At 29.4% G+C, this 13,964-nt stretch overlaps 1 protein-coding gene across 1 annotated transcript in view; it reads left to right on the top strand.

Annotated features, from left to right (window-relative positions):
• The first annotated feature begins 425 nt into the window (after window positions 1-425).
• Window positions 426-13,964, top strand: part of LOC125064464 (patched domain-containing protein 3) — a 42,333-nt gene continuing 28,794 nt past the window's right edge. Inside the window, exon 1 of the mRNA XM_047671505.1 lies at window positions 426-806. The gene's annotated coding sequence lies outside the window, so the exon portion shown is untranslated. The remainder of the gene's footprint in view (window positions 807-13,964) is intronic.

The following is a 13,964-nucleotide window of genomic DNA, read 5'->3' as shown; positions in this document are numbered from 1 at the left end:
ATTGTTATAACACTAAAAATCTTCTCTTATACAGGAGATAAAATCAGGCAATGTGGGGGTAAATTATTTAAAATAAACTTATATTACTTTGATTCACCACCCACCCAGTTCATGGATTGAACAATACCGTATCTGGTAACCATCAACTGCACTCTTAATCACGCTCCCTTTCGAGGGCCTTTGTCACGAAAACATATACTTATAAGTATATAATACATACAATGCCAGAACACGTGTCTTATATACAAGTAAATGTACATAAATCCATTGAAATTTCTATAAACGCACATGCATGCATTGCAATTACGTCGACTGCGAAAATAGAAAATCTATTTCAATGTTGCCGCTCGTGAATAATCATTCATCTTGCATTGCGTCGGTTAAATAATGTTTCTTTAGAAACTTAGTAGAATACCAAACGAAAATATCAACGGAAAACAGGTTATCCCAGAGATGTGACTACGCAGTGACAATAAACATTGTGTTGAAGATCGGAATCCAGTACTGTGACGCGACAAAAAGTCCATAGACTCGTAAAGGATTAGGGTCTCGACGGGAAGCCACAAGTAGAGGTGGTCCTTATCAAAAGTTTCAACAGCGTTCGGAGTGGGGCAAACGTTCCAGTCGCACACTTCGCGCTCAACCGCAGCTGACTAGCCGCGCCGCGCACGCGCAACTCCATACCAAGTTCAAAATATGTTTACCGTTTCAGTGCTGAGGTGAAAACTATATTGTGACAGTGCGTTTTGTGTACGTTAAGGATACGAGGATTTATTTTGTGAAGTGATCGAGACCCATATGTCAAGGTATTTTTTTAAATATTTTTGTTTAATATTTTTACAACTTATGCATTGACCTATTGCGACGTGCGGTTTCGTTTTGCGGGTATACATTTCAACACGCTTGTATGTCCGGCGTAAGTGTACTTTCACGGAGAATGGCAAACTACGTAATATTAAATTGTTGTGATTAAATAATACAGTTTATTAAAATATAATAAACAAGTATATGGCGATTAAGAAGAAAGGAAAACGATGCCGCACTCGTTGGCAAAACTACACTATCTACAAATAAATTAATTCGTACAAACTTAAAACCATCGTTAGAGTTATGTTAAAACTTACTATTATTGAATTTAGTAGTTTAACTGAGTTATAATATTTCTTTTCAATGGCTAATAAAATATTTTTATAAGGTAGATGTGAAACAATAGAGTAAAAATAAAATAAATTTAATGGAATATTTCGTCAATCGACTACTTATTTTTTAAAAAACGCATATACGTATTATTCGTACGTGTAATAACGATGTTTAAACAATCTAAATTTTAACTTCCGATGTAATTTATTTTTCATGAGTACTCTGATACAATTATTTCTGTTCGATTTTTTTTTGTAAACGACCTTTACCAATAACGATATTTTAGCCGTTTCAAAGTCAAATTACATTCTATTTCAAGTTGTACAAGATTAAAAATATACATTTAATTTAAAATAATGAGCATTTATTAATTATCGTTTCAATGCATTACCCATATTTAATTTGAATTTCAGTACCGTAATTAAAAAAAAACAATACATTAAGTTTTGGTAGAGTTAACAAAACATAAGGAATTTATTATAGATTTAATTATAGAGTCATTTTCTTGTCCTGTTATAATAATACGTTGTATGAAACCTCGTTATATCTCAGTGCTTATTAGTTACAGAGAAAGTTTGTAACGTTTTCCATCCATAAAATAACTTGACATACAATATATATACATACAATGCAAAATTAAATGGAATCCATCAGTACAATAGAATAATTGAAAATCAAGACAGTTTGTTGCTGTTTTGTACTTCGTAATATTGTAGAGCTGTATTTAATTAAGAAAGTTCGAGACAGGTATTTTATTTTTTTGAACTGGCAACAATTTAAGGAACTACCTTTTTTGTGTTATTTATAGATTTATATTCGTATGCAGATAGCTCGTTTATTGATGAAGATTTTTATTTGACTTTTCGACCCTTATGGGCGCTGTAACCATAAATGTAAATCAATATGACAAACTGTGAGCAATCATCACGTAGTAAATACATGTTTGATAAAAATTTAAATGCAGAGCAAAGCTTGTATAAATATAAAAGTACCACTGATTTTGATATACATTTTTAATCTATCAAATATATAACCATCCTTTTTTAAACCATAATATTAAAAATGATGTCTAAGTTGATACATCCTCATATTTTTATTACATAGTTTTATTTTATTTTTTTACTTTCTTTTTCTTTTTAATTAACATTTAAATAGTTTTTAAATCGTTTTTAAATTAGGTTAAGATGTTGATTGTTTTCTTTTTGTGCATGTTGTGTTCTTCTTAAGTAATTGTGACACTTAGAATATAAGTTTACTTGTTATATTATATTGTTATAATCAGTGTACACATTGTTGAAGAACCAAATAAATAAATAAAAAAAAAAAAAAAGAAATAGCAATTTTGTAGCTCTGTCACGTTCGTTTTGAATATGCACTAGTATTCGCATTACATTGATACTACATCGGATAGGTTAGTAATCGGAGTAATTTAGCATCGAGCTATTAACGATAATTTCAACCGGCACGCGACTCATTGCTACACCAAGTTAAGTTTCACCCATAACATGCTAAAACATAATAATAATAATTTTTATTTAATTACAGTTCTTTATAATGTTGCTATAAAATATTAGTGAAAGGCATGAGTTAAACAAGACTGTATCAGTATTTATCATTGGGTGTGATCGAAGTCAAACGTAAGACTAAGTATTAAAAATAAAATAAAATGTCTTAACACGAAGAAAGGCATGTCCTTATTCTTGGTTAATCTGTTTATTATTATTTTGTGTAATATCAAAGCTAAAATAAAAAAATATATCTATGACATAAAATATATTGCAATTTCTCAAAGAATGAAATGCTGATTCAACCAAGAATAACGAGCAGAAATTCTAAAATATAATTAAGAAATAGAAATTGCGGACAAAAAAAAATAAAAACAGTTATATCAAAGACAAGGACAACATATCCATATACAAATTTGGCTTTAAAAAGTACTAGAAATTACCGCCTTTAATACTCTACGTACGTATAAACGTTAATTTATTTCATCACTGACATTTGAATGAAATATATGTATAAAGCGTTGTTTAACTAATCATCTCTATAACAACATTTACAGATATAACCGTCAATACCCGCTTTAAATCCAACAATACTATTACAACAAAGCATCGCTAGGGCACATTAATCAACCGTACTTGCGATACATCGGTTCTTTTAAATATATTAATGTCATTCTGACTTTCATAGATGCTGTAATGATTTCACGCTAGTCGTAAAACTGTATGCAACACTTGGGTCAGGTAGTTTTGGGACGGGAGACGGTTTCCACTGGGTCGTATAAAGTGACTCTTTGTTATGAACAATAGCGGCAAAAATCGACGATACCCATTCCGTGTCAGGTGTCCAATTCTTTTGTTAACAGATTCACTTGCCAAAATCTCGAACAATGTACGCGTTACCACGTGTGCTTATAATTTATACGATAATAAATCTTATTTTCTTTTAAACACGGCTTAAATTCCTTTAAATTCGAATTCAAAAATTTAAAATATGTCATATAAAAAAATATTTATCGTGAGTACTAATTTTATATCACAAAGACATCGTAGTTTATCTGTGTAGTAAAATATATTACAAGTGCTACCTTTATATTGATTTCATTATCGATAAATCGTTTCTAAATATATAAGCGAAACACCATTAGCTGTGTCTTCACGAGTTTTCCGTTATTTAGCATAAATACTCATTTCGTGACGTAGATACTTACTACGAGAAGATTTTTGGAGTTTTGATTTTAAGTGGGGAGGGCAACGTGGAAGACGTAACGTTATATAAAACACACCCACACATAAACACAATATAATATACGTACATTTAAAAACTTACTTACTTAAAAAAATAAATAGTAAAACCTAATTTTAAAATAAAATAATAACATTATCAAATTTTAAAATTCATATAATGCCATTGGATATTCAATCATCTAATGATTGCATAATTAAATATAATCCTCAGGTTCCTAATTAAAATGTGCACAAATGATACGCAACATCGTTATCAAATTACAATAATATAATTAATAATATGATTGATCAGAACATATTAAATCCACTTCAGGATTCTCTAGGCAAAGTCGAAACCTATTAATTTTATAATGATGGGAAAAAATTACTATTTATCAAAATATCTATTACAACTGCTACATACCATTACAATCGAGATATTGTTTCATAATTTCATTAATGTAGGCTGTTTAGAGACCTGAAAACCTGAACCTGAGATGGACCACCTAGTAAGTGGTCATCATCTCCTATAGACATTGGTAATGAAAGAAAAATTAACCATCCCTTAAATCACCAATGCGCCATCAACCTTTGTAACCAAAAGGTTGTCTCTCTCTTGGTGGTAGATCTTTGTCTACAAGTTCGTTAAATTGAAAATTGCCAATCCTGACGTCAAATTGAATTATTTACTTTTTAATGTGTCAAGTGAAACTCAACGTCAAAGATTTACATTAGCGGAATCCATTGACACAAAAAATGAACCCTTGTCGTGTACCTGTTTAAAAAAAAAACAACTTAAAGCGTAGGACGGCAGGCAAGTGACGATTATTTGATAATTCGTTAAATCAATATACATTTTGATAATTTCAAAAGATATCCAAGCAAGAGTTAAAGGTTTTAAGGTCATTGTTTTTAAGAATCGAAAATGTTATTAAGGAATAATTAATTTACGATGAAACTAACTTAAATTTGATTAACTACGATAAAGACGGTGAAAGAAAAATTGTCTTTATTCTTAATAAATACAAAATGTTAGTGGTAAGTTGGCTACAAAAGTACATAAGAAAGTGCTTTGTCTTGTCATACCATTTATGAAGAATTATAATAACTTATTATTGTTTGTTATTAACCAATATCGATGTTACTATGGACGAGAACTTAATAAAGTCGTTAGTTCAACAACTCTTATGTATTTACATTATTTAAAATGTGTTCGTAATACCATACCAATACCGGTACCGCGCATTTTCTTATCATTTTAGTTTGAGAAATATATTTTTTTAAGATATAAATACAAAGAACGAAATTTTCAGTAAGTCGACGAACGAAGTCGTTCAGGATGATGTGTGATGTTTGTGTGTTAGTATCTTTATATATAAAAATGTAACTTATGTATATTTAGATATTTTCTACAAAATGATACTTCAATCGCTATGCTACATTTCTAGGCCCGCAGTACATAAAAACATAATGGAAAATGTATTTCTATTCCATATATACTTCTACATCGATAAATATATCTCTCCTAAATAGGGTGTAAAACAATACATTATATCAGAACGCGTGTCACGTATTTTATATTTTATTGGCGTTACGTAGTTAAGAATTAAAACACGTCAATCGCGTGTCAATCTGATGGATTTATTTCGAAAACCAATGACTTAATCAAGGTTAAATATTCGAGAGCCGTTAACACGATTGATTGCTAATTAGGGTTTAACTTCAAGATTATTCCAATCGTGTTTTTTTGTTTGTAATTTATTAATAATGAATTGAATTATTGAGAACTTCGCCTATTATGCTTGCACAATACAATTGAAACGCACGTAAAAAAGAAATAATTTTCCCCACTCTAGCTTTTAATTTTTGCAAATAATTTACCCTATCTTGACTTAGTTTATATATTTATTGCAATATTCAGTGTCAATTAAATAATTTTACCGACTTATATTTAAGAGTAGAAATTTTCTTTTTTATTTTGGTAATTGAATTCACTTAAAGTCATTAAAATTCTGGTTACGTTTAAAAAGCTAAAATTTAAACGGATGACATATGAAGGGAACGAGAGTTATTCTCGCTAGTTACCACTATAATATTCTTAAATAAGTTGTTACTCTTTTCGAACAAACAATTGGCAAAGTTAAATGTATTTTATTTTCTTTGCACGACAATATAATAAAAAAGTAGGCATGTTTATTTATTTTTCAAAATGTCAAACGTGCAACATTCGAGCCTTGTCGCTACTCTTTCTGAATGATTTAAAATAATTATTGCGTATACACAAAAAAAAATAGCCAAATAGATTGGTAACTTTATTACAAATATACTGTATGATCAAAAAAATATACATAGTAACAAACATTTAACTTCAAAGAGTTGCAACAAATCATTGAATTTGGTTCGTATGTACAAAACGGTATCTCTCCATATGCTGTCCAGCTATGTCTGAATAGTCTCGTGGGATAATTTTTCTGCCATTCAATCACGAATAACTGTGACCTGTATATGAGTTTATTAGAGAAAAAAGCTAAAATCTAAGCATGTGTTACAAATTATAATTTTCTCTCTAAAGGAGGATTGAATTTTTTAAATTCAAATATATAATTATCTTGATCACGACAATCGTAATTGCGAGAAGACATACTTGTATATAGAATACATACAATTACCATGCTTTACATATTTTGACCAAATATGAAAAAGATAAATAAAGAATATATTCACCGACATGTTTTTGACGGAAGCTCTCGAACTAGGAAGTAGTTGAGATTATTGGGTTCGTTGGGTTTATACCATATTATACAAACTACCGCAGGTATACGAACTGTGAAGGATAACGCCTTTCAGTATTTGCGTAACAAAAAACGTGAAACTTCATTGGTTCGTACAAATTAAATTTGGGTAGAATTTCTTTCGGGTCTAATCTAATGTCTTATATAGAAACTAAATATTTATATTTTATTTTAAAATATTTTTTTCAACGATGCAAATTGTTAAAAATGAGGAATCAAAACAAAACATATTTAAAGTAAACAGAAAGTGATTGTTTAAAGATGAAAAAAAATATTAACATTACATATGACAAACGTAATTTTTAATGAATTACCTTTCCTCAAAATAAAGGATTTACATATGTCGTAAATAAATGCGGAACAACACTAACATCAATAAATGCCTTAATTATACGCTCGCCTGCACTGAAAGATCTGCGCCGTACTCAGTACAGTGAACCACAGATTAATAAAAAAAATAATATGGTATTTAAGCATTTACGTTCACTACAATAACGATGAAAACTTAATATACACACAAATGTATAGAAATTTCCATTTACTATACTTATATATAGTTATTATTTTTTATCATTATCGTTTTCCATTATATTTGAAAATAGATTTATCTAATTACATTGTAACTATAGTGTTTACTTTGTTTAATAATTTTATGGCGTCGTACAATTTGTGAACGCATCCATTTCGAATGCTTTGACGTTTGTATATTCGCGCCAAGATTGTTTTCTTTTCGCGCCAATGACCAAGTGATGATTTTATATTTTCTAGTCGTTAAATTTAAATATAATTAAATATTAAAAATAATGTAACATAAATATAAAATCGTTTCATATTTTTATACATATTTTTTGTATATAATTTATGTAATATATCAAACAATATTGCCGTTAAACGGTAGTTATATCACATATATTAGTCATTTATATATGTATATTCATAAAATGCACATTTAGATTTGTTTAACAATATGTAATATAAGTCAGTCTTATGTATTATTAAACATTGTGTTTTTTTTTTAATAATTATTACGATAAGTTTATAAACTTATATCATAAAAGTAAAAATAAATAAACTTTTTTATAGATTTAATAACTTGCCAACGGAATTAAAAGTTATTATTATCGAAATACCTATACGGAGCATAATTGGACGGGGTGAACTTCAATTTATCTTGGAAGAATACCAATAATAATTAAAATTATTTATAAGGACGATACACCCATAAATTGTAACACTAAAGTACTGATAGGATGTTACTTTATAAACTTTATAACAACAAATAACTTTCTAACACAGAGGTTTATTTGAGGATACTTTGAAATTAATTTACATTTAATAATTAAAATAATATTTGTTTTCATTTCTGATAGTTATCAATGAAAATGTGTATTAGAATTTAATATATAATTTACAAATAATTATAAAAGCGAGCTGTGATAGCTCAAAAAAATGATTCAAACCGGGGCAAGCGTTATTAAGCTTTCGTGTGCTTAATTTGGGTTTATAAATCATCTCACGTTTGATGGGGATAATATTGAGGAAATTGCACGAGCTATATGACATTCTACCTCATATGTATTCTGCAACCTATATTGGAGCAGCGTGGTGGAAAAAACTTCAAACGCTCTCCACGAGATGTGTTGATATCCAGCAGTACAGTACAGGTTGTCCTCTAATTACTTAAAAAAGAATATATACGAATTGAAGAAAACGTCTAACAGACCATGCAATTTAATGTATTAGGGACACGAAATATTCTCGCGCGTGCAAACCATCAAAATTAATTGTGATATTGTAATCGATATTTGATTAAAGCCTTATTTCGTATCACAAAGGCCAAGTAAGGTGAATGGCGTAACGCGCCGCGCTTCCGGAACGATTACACGAATTAATTTACCGTACATTTTTTTTTTTGTATCTAAATCTCCTGAAAGTATAATGAGTCTACATTATAATTTCAGGTTGGTTCGTATATTTGTTCTGGTTTATTTTGTAAAACGCTTAATTGCTTGATCTAAAAAAGGTATATGAATACATTATAGAATATTAATTGAATATTAAAAATCATAATGATCCTTGGTTTTGATATGTACGGTTGCTGTCTGTTCAATTTAAAAACACGACAGTCAATTGAATGATTAAATAAGTTAATTTATATTTCCAATGTAACTTGGGAACGTGTATGGATAACCCATACATAAACATACAAGTAACATACATACATGAACCCTGAAAACATTACATTCCTTTTTTGGGCAATCGCGTAAATGCTGTAAACATTTATGACATCCAAGAGATAATTTATTTTTATACATTTGACAATATAAGTCTGTCGTTAAAAATTAAAACGATTATAAACTCGAATAGCCCAATTATACCGATGAGAATAAAAATCAATGTTAAATCGAGTTACGCAATATCAGTTTCACCGCGATTAATATACTTGAATTAAGAACCTTGACAAAATAACCGTGAAACCGCTTTGCAGACAAGATCGAATTCTTGTAACATATCATAGTAGTTTAATTATTTTTTATTAAACGACTTACTTATCGCATATGTTTCATGTAGATTATCTCCAAATAATTGAATGCTCTAGCTTTGTGAACTAAGGTACCCCTTGTGCCTGTACCTGGCTCACTCATCGTTCTGCCACGCTATAAAAAGGTAATTTTCTTTGGCGGCAAATTATCTAATTAGAAATACCTATTCCGACGTGTTTATACTAAGCGTGTTATCATTTGAAAATTATATTAAAAATTTCGATACAAGTTGACCTAATTTATCATTAATTAGGCGATGCATGTATCCGAATATTTGGTTCGAACTGTGGCAACATTATTACTTTGATTCAAGTGTTTAGTGACCGTGGTGCCGTTTGTAGTGGAATTTTTCTTCGCTTGTACACATTAACACAATATAAAATAAATTCCTCAATGTTGACCTTTAATAATTATGTAATATAACACCAAAAACATATTAACAATAATTCAATAACGATAAAACAAACATTTAAAACATTTTGTTTACAAAGGTTTGGTACTCTAAACGATATTGCAGAAGACACGCTTCTGCAATTCTAGTTAATTTCTCGGAAGACTTATTATTTACGAACATACATCATATTGTATACACAAATGATAAAATAACAAAATTATATAAATAGTTGTAAAAATAAATTAAAACAAGAAAATAAATTCAATGTCAGATTATTTATTTCCTAATGAAACAATTGTGTATTTCTTTTTAATAAATTAATATTAATTTAAAACAAAATTAAACCTTCAACACACTTTCCCGAGCAAGAAGCGATTAGCGATCAAGTAGTTACATCACTGAGGTTGCAGAATCGGCCGCCTTGCGACACTGGTCGTTACCCCTGTATAAACGTAGACGGAAAAGAGATGTTATATGAAATAAGAACTTCTAGAAACAATCATATTTTTAACTAGCTAATAACCACGACTTCGTCTGCAACGTTTCATGTCGGCTCTGTACATTCCATTTTCAAATTTGTTTTTTGTTACGTTGGTATATATCCATTTTGCATTTTAGTTTATTTTGGCAGATATAAATGTTTCCCTTGTGGTGTATTTGTGATTGCGATTGTCTATAAAAAATGGATCATAGAATCTGTATTGAATTTTGTGTTTATAATGTACGATAATTGTGTTTTTATGTCAGAAGATGTCATGTACTTATAGCAAAATGATTTCTGAACCCTTCAGAAAGCCTCGTGATTCTACAAGTTTCATCTTCAATACTTATTGCATGTTGCGCGCAGTTGCAGACAAGAAGCTTGTTTTTATTTTATAGCCTCATTTTTCATCGTAACTGAAAATTCGTACCTTACCCGCGAAATCTTGAAAAACCAGTTACCGTGATACGCTATTATGATCTGCGTGTACTGTTATTTAGTAATTTTTATAGCCAATATTGTATAACTGTTTCCGAGACTACGATCTTCCGAGTTTGTTCTTACAAAATAGGTTTTTTTATGCTATGTTTGGATTATGCATATCTATTTCATAACATAATGAATACATAACCAAGTGCATCACATTTAATCTACGCATCGTTTCTTACAATGCAATATGTGTGTGCGAGTATTTATTTGCATGTGTGGTAAGTTCTTGAGATTAAAATTTTATTAAAAAATAACCATTTTTATATAACAATGAAGGAATCCCCTGACCGATTTCAGCTAATGCAGTCCATCTCAACACTAGCGAACTACAGAAAAACCTAATAAGTTTTTAAGAGCTTGACATTGTTTTTGAACCTATCATCTAGCCATTGCACCAACCAGAACTTTAAAGTATTAAATGCGATATAGTATTCTAAGGAATCCAGCAAAAAAAGGTTCGAATAATTCGTATTTTATCACGATATAGTTATCATACTATACTTAATATAGAATAAATTAAATTTGGCTGTATTGAGACATGTCATTAAGACCCGGCAAATCTTAAAATATCTTTATTCGTAACATTTTTATATAATATTTAATTTCATATCGACATATCATAATAATTGTATTACTTATATAAGATTCGAAAACTACGTGTCAATAAGATTTAGGTTAATTGTCTTTGTAATTAATTAATAAGTTTCATTTATTAAAGGTAAAACGTTAACGTCAACAACAGATCATGTAGATTCTCTATTAACTTACTTGGGCTATGGCAAGCCCTTCTGTGTCCGTATCATCCGTTCATCAGATATTCTACCGACAAACAACAGTACTCAACATTGTTGGATTCTGGATTGGACTGGTTAATATTTCTTGCAGCGCAATTGTTTATGGGCCGTGGTGACCACATACTATCAGGTGGTCCATTTTCTCGGCCGCCTTCCCATACCATATATATATATATATATATATATAAATGAACCCGCTACATACACTTATATTATTATATTAAACGCACTTCTAGCAATATAATTAAGTATCACGTTATCATAAAATAAATAGTTCATTTTTTAATTATATTGATTTTTAACATAGTTAACAATGGTGTATAATAATACTACATTCATCAATGTACATGAAATTATACGACGCGATGAACGAAGCTTTTGAAACAACCGTAAGTTTAGTGGTAGTCCTACTAGCGGTAGTCCTAGTTAAATACTGGTTAAATATAAATTAACGTTGTCTACTGTGAATTCGTAATAAATTAAATATGGTCCAAACAAGTTATATAACTCGATATTTGCTATTATTATTGAGGAATTTTGTCTCGTAAATCAGCAAAATATGTATTTTTAAATTGTATTAAAATAAATGACAGCTACAATAAATGACAGTTACATGGAGTATTTATTATCTATGTTATATAATATTTCGTATGGGCGTGAAGGAATGTCGAGTGTGGTCAGACTAAATAATTGGCAGAAATTATAAAGCAAACGAGCGAATTTGTAAAAAATATAACGATTTAATAGTCAATTATGTTGAAGAAATTCTATTTTACTGCGCCAGTGATTGTGTTTTTCTATTCGCGAGTGTGGCAATCAAAAAAATTTAACTGTTTAGTTTGGTAGTGTTGTATATTATTCCAATCTTAGCACTCACGTAAGACTATGTCGACACAGTTTTAGTTATATAAAATTATGTTGTATATGAACAGTAATTTTTGTTAAATATACTTCCTTCTCGAGTTGTCGCATTGCGTAGCAATTTTATGATTTGTATGTAACATTAAATTAGATGTTTGCAAAGGAACGGACGCAAGTGTAGGAATCCTCATAACAAACGGAAACACGATGTGTTGTAATATTTAACGCCACATGACACTCAGATGGTAAGCCAAGTGTAAACCTGTTTCGAATTCTTGACAAACAGCTCCGTAACGAATTGAACTATTTGCCTATATTCGAAGTAAGTATAACAAAAGCCCGCAAATGTCATAATTATTGATTCAACCCTCCTTTCTAGTTGAGAACATCATAATTAACCATGCCTTTCTACTGCGGTTTGCCGGATTGTCTGTGTTTATTTTTCTATCGCCTATAATAACGATTCTTATTCTAATATTTAAGTAATCTACAATTATAGGTAACATGTTTTATATATTTAATTGACAGTTTTAAAGTAACAATTATACTTACAAAAGGAGTCTATGTAAGTTAAACAATAGCTTTATATAATTAAAAAAAAAACACACATTTAAACAATCTACTTGACATATGATATATTTAGTTCAAAAATTTCAGACAGGATTTAAATTTAATAATGCATTATAATATTTCTTTTTTTTATGTCAGCCCATGGACATCTGCAACACCGGGGCAATATGTAAAAATTGTAATAATATTGTAGAATATTTGATCGTCTATTTTTTTGGTTTGTATGTAAATTAAAGTGACGACCAATTTTACTTTTTAATATACATCAATACATCGGTGTATTAATAAAACATGCCCAAAATAAAAAATAAATCGAAGCTAAATTTTTTTTAAAAATTGTATGTAGGAAATAACATATTTAAAAATCATAGTACTTTTCACCTCAGACAATATTTATACCGTATCAAGAACATATCTGTCGTTATATTCCAATAACCAGTGATAGCATTTAAGAACTTATTATATTTAAGATAGATTAATAAACCAGTTAACAGAATTATCCTGCAAAATTTTATCACTTTTATTTCGTTTAAACAAGACGCAGGAAATTGTTAAATAACATTAAATATCCGAGTTCTTTCTTGTAATCGTTGATGAACGTAGGCGTGTATTAAGTAATTTTAAAAATCCATGAGTACTTGAAGACGATTACATCTCTTTAATAGAATGTCACAATTGAATAATGTGACCATAATGAGGAATGATTGACGAAAGTAGGCCGGCAAGTACTTGTTCGCTTTAAATTAACCTGAAATTTCATATAATTTTAATTATTTTTAAAAGTCATAACTAATTTAGATAATCCTCATTAACAAGTTCAATTATATATTAGATATCAATTTATTATACAAATTTATTCTGTTCGGTTGGCGTTTGGTGTTATGACCAGAATTAAGAAGTACATATACTTTAAAAAAGGGTATAAGCAATGTGAATTCTAAATTAATTCCATATATGTAGGCTTTTTTGCGTGATTAAATAACAAAAACCAAAACTCACACAATAATAATATTATTAAGAATACCTATACGTTTTTGGAGAAGAATCTTCTGTTTAAACCGTCAACTTGTGATCACAATTGACAATACGATTGACTGTGGCGACTGAGCAAATAAAACAATGACAAATAACGAGAATCACGGTTGGTCGTAGGTCAAGAACGACTTTCACT

Source organism: Vanessa atalanta, chromosome 6 (genome assembly GCF_905147765.1).
Source record: "Vanessa atalanta chromosome 6, ilVanAtal1.2, whole genome shotgun sequence".
Lineage (NCBI taxonomy): Eukaryota > Metazoa > Arthropoda > Insecta > Lepidoptera > Nymphalidae > Vanessa > Vanessa atalanta.
The sequence above is the reverse complement of the archived record's forward strand: the minus strand, read 5'-3'. Positions and strand labels throughout refer to the sequence as shown.